Source organism: Capsicum annuum, chromosome 9 (genome assembly GCF_002878395.1).
Source record: "Capsicum annuum cultivar UCD-10X-F1 chromosome 9, UCD10Xv1.1, whole genome shotgun sequence".
In the NCBI taxonomy this organism is placed as follows: Eukaryota; Viridiplantae; Streptophyta; class Magnoliopsida; order Solanales; family Solanaceae; genus Capsicum; species Capsicum annuum.
In genome coordinates this window covers 10,074,905-10,082,523 of record NC_061119.1, presented here as the reverse complement: position 1 = coordinate 10,082,523, position 7,619 = coordinate 10,074,905, and positions in this window count along the sequence as shown.

Here is a 7,619-nt window from a genome sequence, read left to right as displayed (position 1 = left end):
TTGACACATTCTAACTTTTATGCTTTTTGTATCAAATCAAAATATGATAATATGAAAAATATAAGTACTACTACCAATAGTAGTAATTAATTTGTATATAGTGTGTTGTTGTTTTTTCTTAAAAAGCTAATGATAAAACACTTCGAAAGTTTCATACAACTATTCTATTTAGCTATATAAATTATCACTTTTTCATGATTTCATATTTTAACTCTCACTATGTTTGTATTGAAAACACACAACTCTACACCTATTATCAATTAGAAATCGATATTTTCAATTCAATATCAAAATATATTTTAATATATACTGAGTGACAATTTAATTAGATGAAGAACATGAATAATTAAAATATGAAATTTGTTTAAAAAATAAAATTAAACAGTGATATTGACCAAAAAGATACAAAGTTTGACAATGAGAATAATAAGTAAAGAAAACTTAGCAACATCAACAAACGACCAATTCCACACGGATTACACTATTAAACTACTACTCCTTTCGTTTTAAAAAAGAATAATTTATTTTGACTTGACAAAAATATTTTAAAAAAAATAAAATTTAAATGGCGTTAAATTAAAGTTATATCAAATGTGTCTTTAATCGTATGTTCTTAAACATACCACGTGCAATGCAAGCCTTTGATTGACAAATTGTTGAATAGAATCACTACACTACTAAAGAAATAGGAAAACCGACCACTTGTCTCAAATTCCGATCACAAAACTAACCAAATAGCATGGTCGGTAAACTAGTGGTAGCTTTTTAAAAATCGACCACTTGTTGACGATTTTTTTTAAATATATATTTTTTAAAATTCATTATTATTTTATTAAAATTGAAAAAATAATCTTTTTAAAAAAAAATTAAAATAAACTGACCACTTGACCACAAGTGGTCGGTTTTCTTTTAAATTAATTAATTAATTTTATCAAAACCAACCACTTGTGGTCTATTTTTTAAAAAATTAATAAATTAATTTTATTAAAGTGGTCGGTTTTCTGCCAAAAAAAATTACAAAATTGACCACTTGTGGTCGGTTTTTCTGGATTTTTTTTTAAAAGTAAAAATCAACAAATGGTCCAACATGCAATACAACAACAACAACAACAACAACAACACCAAATGTAAAAACTACAACACATACAAAATGTACAACAAAAGTGTAAAAGTGTAAAAACTACAACAATACATACAAAAGTGTACAAACTACAACAAAATGTATAAATCCAAAGTACAACACATACAAAAGTCAAAAAACTAAAACTCATCTTCATCGAATTCGTCCTCATCTTCCGCATCCTCATCTGTCCTGATATCATCCAGGGAGCATAGCCTTTTGCAGCCCGAACTGCATCACCAGGACACGGAGGAATAATCTCTGCAATCTGAATGAAAGAGCTGAACTGCTCCTGCAGTATCCTGATTTGTGATGATGTTTCCTTCTCCTTCTTCTACACCCTCTCTCTGTGTTCAGTAAGCTCTTCAGTGAGTTTAGAAACCATATTTTGTAGTCTTTCAATGCTTTCTATATCAACTGAAGAGTTAGAGTATGTAGGGCTGGACGAACACCTAATATTTTTGCTAAATTTTTTTATTGTGGTATCCGTAATAATGGCCTCTAACTGTAGGACCCACAACTTTATCTCATAACTCCTCTACATGTTTGGTTAGTGGGTCACCCTGACTTTCAGGAGGCTGAATATTAGGATACTCACTAACGAGCTGCGTATATTTATCCTATATTTAAAGTAAAGTTAAAATTAAAATTCAAAAAATATTAAAGAACTTATACTTGAATAATATCAACTTTGAGAAAAAGATTCATAAATTAAAAATTTGATTCTTACATGGGCAGCTTTTGCACGAGGTTTAACCCAGACATCTTCATCAGTCAGGTTTTTTTTCTTTTTTCAAATGAGTCTCCTCAAATAGCCCACCCTGTGGCATGCTCCTACCCTTTTGTTTTTCTTGCATGTAAAAAAATTATCAATGTTCAAATAATTAAAAATGTAAATAGAAACAAATAATTATAACTGTAAAAGTTACATACCCATTTTTCCTCCACAACAATTATACTTTTGGCACCCGCAGTATGTAGGAAGCCACCCCTGGATGATGCCCAGACTTTTTTTTTCTTTGTCCCTTAGCAATTGGTATGCTTCGCTTTTCCCATAGCTAATATATTGTTGCCATAAGGGTTCACTAATTCAGTCAGGTCATACTAAGTTGGTTCAGGCATAATCCCACAAGTAAAATTTCTACAATAAAAACAAAAATATAATATTTAATCTTTTGTTCTAACAAAGTGTTAAGTAGTCGATAAGTTAAATCCTTACATTATATTCTTGAAACATTCTTTCCCTATCAATTTCTGGAACCTTTTGCCAACTGGTTCAGTAGCCGTTGAAGTTTCGACAAATGCATTTTCTCGCAGTTTGTCCAACTCCAGCATCCGGCCTAAACCTACAACACAAGATCAAATAGTAACTTCATAGAGCATAATAATATAGTAATGAAAAAATGAATAATGTTATTATATTTAGAAATCTTACCCTGTCGCATATGGAGTAAGATAACGCCTCCTAAAATCATCTCTGTCGCCTGGCTATGAAGTAAGTGATGGTGGATGCACTGGTGTGGACGGATCTGAAGCACCATATAGAGTGCCTCCAAACTGAAGTTCCAAAAATCCAATAGATCCTATAGAATCACTGTACGAAGCTGCGTGACTGCTACAGAAGGATACTGGTGATGGTAGTACTCCGAATGGGCCAACGGTTGTCCGATAGTACTGCGATGGCGGTGGCACGGTGGTAGGAGCAGAATGAGTCGGTGTAGACCCATGAAGTGGCCCCACATGCGTAGGAGTAGAAACCAAATGTTGAGACGATCTAGAATATGAGGGTCGTGCTATTGCGTCAGCAAACCGACCCTCAGATATATGAATACCTGTCAGTCTTCTTACGACGGAGGTTGTTTTTTCTTCTTTCTTTTTGTAAGAACAACTTTTTCCTTACCTTTGTCACCTCTGCCTGACATCTAAATTGTATAAAGTTAACAAGTAGTTAGTTCCTAAAAAATGAATATATTAGAAAATATTACAAGTTACTAATTCACATTTCAAATCGCTCCAACAACACGTGATAAAAAAAATATTTTTATTACTATATAAATCATGGAAAAGCGAAAACAACAATCTTAAAACAGTATATTACATATCAATCTTAAACAAGAAACATAAAGGTAAATATATAGTACAAAGAATAAAGACATGATCAATACATAATAAATACAACACATAAACTAATCCTCTTCTTCTGAAGACTCTCTACTAAACCATTCACCCTCTTCGGAAGTTTCCTCATCTCCTACCCACTCAGCCTCTTCTTCCTTAATATTAACTTCTTCAAATATATTTTTTGGGTGATTCAAAGTATCCACTAAGTCAGCGTCCACTAGCTGGTGATCAATCTGTATTTCATTTTGATATGCAGTCTCCAGCACATTCTCAACTTCCACTCATCCTATAGGCTTTATTTTGATTACAACCCACCAATCATACTTATCACTGTGCAACGGATAAGGAGCATAATACAATTTTTTAGCATTTTGTGCTAGAACAAATGGATCGTAAAAAAGATACGACCTATTGTGCTTCACTTCAATGATGTTATGCTCCTTATATACTCTTGTGCCTCTTGTGCTTGGATCAAACTACTTACATCAAAAGAGAATAATTTTTTTTATTAGAAAACCAGCATACTCCAGTTCTAAGATCTTGTGTATGATGCCAAAGTAATCAACATCATCATCACCCTTAACCCAAACACCACTATTGTTTGTTTTTCTTATTCTGGAGTTTTGTTTGGTGGAAAATTTGAACCCATTTACTGAGTAATGAGACATTGGATGAGCTTTAACTGGACCCAAAGAAATATCTCTCAAGAGTTGATCATATGCGGCTGCTTTTGGTAACTGTTATACCTAAAAATATTATACAGATATATATATATATATATATTATATATATGTTAGTTGAGGAATGTGTAAATGTTTAAAATTTGTAGAAATATTAATACACTTACGAACCTCATATGTAAACCATGTTGCAAAGGATGAATACACTTGATTTTTGTGGAATTGAGTCTTAAATGAACTGAAAATCTAACATGCGAAACACAATTAGTTTCTTTAAGGGAATGAGTAAATAAGTAAGATATGTTAAAATTTTAATCTCCTTACTTCAGAAAGGGCTCAACTTTCGGGCAATTCAGCAAGACATACAAAGTTACTAATTTGTGTTCCATGGGAGTGAGCCGGCGACATATGACCTTTTTAGCCTTACAACCAGATTGATTGAAAATTGATATCGGTTGCAGATGAGGCTCATTCACACCGTCCTGATGACGATTCGGTCGGTTTCTTGAACAAGCAACTTCATCATGAAAGTAGTATGAACAAAATTGAGACGTTTCTCTTGCAAGATATGCCTCAACTAGAGCCTTCCACCTTATGTTTGTTTTCAGGACCCCTTTTTAATTTTCTAATTGCACTGCACAATCTTAAGATTAGATGTTTACTATATTTAAAAAAGATATGTATAAATTTAAATATGTTGCAATTGCTTACTGTTCGAATGGATACATCCACCTAGTTTGAACTGGATCGCCTGGTCGAGCTCCGTGTACAAGGTGAATGGTAAGATGTTCCATCACATCGAAGAACGCTGGTGGAAAAATCTTTTCCAGCTTGTTGGTGATAACAACAATATTATTTTCCATTCGCACCAAATTTTCTTCTTTTAATGTGGTGGCATATAAATATGTAAAGAACAAACTAATCTCTGCTATTGATTTTCATATGTTTTCGGGTAAACCAATAAAAACAATTGGAAATAATTATTCCATGAAAATATGAAAATCATGGCTTTTCATTCCATGCAAGATTCCTTATGCCATATCAACCTTCTTTCCCAAATTTGAGGCATATCCATCAGGCATCTTCAAACTTTGGAGTCACTCACATATTTGATATTTTTGGTCCAACTTGAATGTAAAACTAGCCTTGGACTTAATAACATTGCCATTGGGCCCCTCCTATAAGTGTAATTCTCTGCGTTTGCAATATTCTGGTAAGTCAAGTTTGGCCTTAGGATTATTCTTTGTTTTGCCAGTGACATCCATAACTGTGTTGAAAAAGTTGTCAAAATAGCTCTTCTCAGTATGCATGATATCAACATTATTTATAAGTAAATTATCTGGTCAATATTCTAACTCCTAAAATATACTTTGCTTAGTCCGGTTATGCGAAACGCCATATCCATCAAGTCTGTACAATGGTTCCTCACTGACTTTAGGCAAATCCTGAACTATCTCCCAGATGTCATGACCAGACAGCCTTGAAGGTGGACCATCATATTCCCTTCTATTCCTTATGAATGCATTCTTGACTCTCCTAAATTCATTATTTGATGGCAAGAAACAATGATGAGAATCAAACCATGAATTTTTCTTGCCATGTCTCAATGTGAAAGATTTTATTTTTTCCATGCAGTATAGACAAGCCAACTTTCCAGCTGTCATCCACCCAGACAATATTTCATAAGCAGAAAAAGCATTAACAGTCCACATTAGATATACACGTAGATTAAAATTCTGTTTAAGTGAGATGTCCCAAGTTTCAACCCCCTCATTCCATAAAATTCAAAGTTCATCGATCAAAGGTTGCAAGTAGACATCTATTCCGTTTTTTGGATTACGCGGGCCAGGAACAACATAATTCAGAAATATATAGGGACTAGTCATCAATATTTCAGTGGGAAGATTATAAGGGGTGATAAATACAAGCCAACATGAATATGGTAGCACCAACTGAAAAAAGGAGAGAAGTCATCCGCACATAATTCCAAACAAATATTTCGTGGCTCAGCTGCAAAATCTGGATAAGTTGCATCAAAATGCTTCCAAGATTCTCCATCAAATGAATGACACATAACACCAGTGGACATTCTATTTTCACTGTGTCATCTCATATGAGGATCTGAGCTGTTTGAAGCATGCAACCACTTCAAACTTCGTATTAGAGGTAAATAATGCATTACCTTAATAGCAATTTGATTTCCACTAGAACCATGTTTATATCGAGGGTACTGACAAAACTTACAGGACTCTAGGTTAGCATCTTCCTTAAAGTATAACATACAACTATTTTTACAACAATTAATTCTAACCGAGGAGAGACCTAACTTTGGCACCAATCTTTTTGCCTTGTAGAAGAATCATGAACCTCCAACCCGGGGTCAACTAACTCTTTAATAAGGTCTATCATTGATTCCCTTCCTCCTTCAGCAATATTCCAGTCGAATTTAATACTTAATAATCTAACAGCAACAGACAAACGAGAGTACGAACACCCGTCAAACAAAGGATGACTAGCAGCATACAATTGTTCATAGAATTTACCCTCTTCGCTATTAGGAACATCTTCGACCATTTCCCTAAAGTTGCCCCCCATGTTGCATCCCAAAAGCATCGTGCACCATTTCTATCATCCTAGTATCTTGATATTCATTATGCCCTGCAGACTTACTATTTTCTCCAATAACAAAGTTATTTTGTGCAACATCATCATGAATACCACACAATCTTAAAAAGTCCCCGTGAAACTCCCTTCTATAAAGATGTTCCTTTGCATCTTCTTCTTTTACAAGATTTATACCATTACATCTAACACAAAGACAACGAATAGCCCGAAAACGTATCCAAACATCAAGTATCTTAGTATGTTCAACAAATCGTTTGACACCTTAAATAAATTCTTCCCGAATACCCATTTTATTATCATTGTTCCGTTGATATATCCAGCTATAATCAGGTTCTACCTACGCAATCAATCAAATTCAACTAATTAGATCACGTCACAAAAATTCAATTATCACCAAACATAACAACATTCAAAACAAAAAATCACCTTTAAAGTTCTCACAATTAATCATTTTCAACCTACTAAGTCACCAAACATAACCACATTCAACCTACCAAGTCACCTTTAAAGTCCCTACACTTAATCATTTTCAAAAAAAAAACAAAAAAACATAACCATACTAAACATAACCACATTAAAAAAAATACCTTTAAAGTCCCTACACTTAACTATTTTCAACCTACCAAGTCACCAAACATAACCACATTCAACACAAAAAATACCTTTAAAATCCCTACACTTAACCATTTTCAACCTACCAAGTCACCAAATATAACCACTTTCAAAATAAAAAAACACCTTTAAAGTTCCTACACTTAACCATTTTTAACCGATCAAGTCACCAAACATAACCACTTTCAAAACAAAAAATTACCTTTAAAGTTCTCACACTTAATCATTTTCAACCTACCAAGTCACCAAACATAACCACGTTCAAAATAAAAAACACCTTTAAAGTCCCTACACTTAATCATTTTCAACCTACCAAGTTGCCAAATAAAACCACTTTCAAAACAAAAAATCACCTTTAAAATTCCTACACTTAACCATTTTCATCCTACCAAGTCACCTAACATAACCACTTTCAAAACAAAAAAACACCTTTAAAGTCCCTACAATTAACCATTTTCAAC